The 308-nt window shown below is 49.4% G+C and overlaps 1 long non-coding RNA gene across 1 annotated transcript in view; it reads left to right on the top strand.

The window, feature by feature from the left end:
* The first annotated feature begins 189 nt into the window (after positions 1-189).
* LOC114485734 (uncharacterized) overlaps positions 190-308 on the top strand; it is a 4217-nt gene continuing 4098 nt past the window's right edge. Inside the window, exon 1 of the long non-coding RNA XR_003679065.1 lies at positions 190-248. This is a non-coding gene — a long non-coding RNA (uncharacterized lncRNA). The remainder of the gene's footprint in view (positions 249-308) is intronic.

Raw genomic sequence — 308 nt, 5'->3', positions numbered from 1 at the left:
GGAAGGGAGTGTTGCAACGTAGTAGTGCCAGTGTGTTCACATTGTTAGTTGAACAGGCCTAGTAGCAATGGAAGCCTCAGAGGGGAAATGAAACATACGAGGAAAAAAGGACGTCCAGCACAAGAGGAGACAGAGAAAGAGAGCCCATTTATCCGTGTGTTGATGGCCTGTTGATATCGTGTGCGCGTAGGTGCTTCTCCTGGCGCGACACGCTCTGGAAGATGACGACACTGTGGACAAAACTTCGGGTAAGCCTCTTTTCGCGCCCTCGGAAGTTGGTCATTAACCGCTATTATCTTTCATAGTTG

Source organism: Physeter macrocephalus, unplaced genomic scaffold, assembly GCF_002837175.3.
Source record: "Physeter macrocephalus isolate SW-GA unplaced genomic scaffold, ASM283717v5 random_2832, whole genome shotgun sequence".
In the NCBI taxonomy this organism is placed as follows: Eukaryota; Metazoa; Chordata; class Mammalia; order Artiodactyla; family Physeteridae; genus Physeter; species Physeter macrocephalus.
Note: the sequence above shows the minus strand (reverse complement) of the source record. Positions and strands in the feature narration are given on the sequence as shown.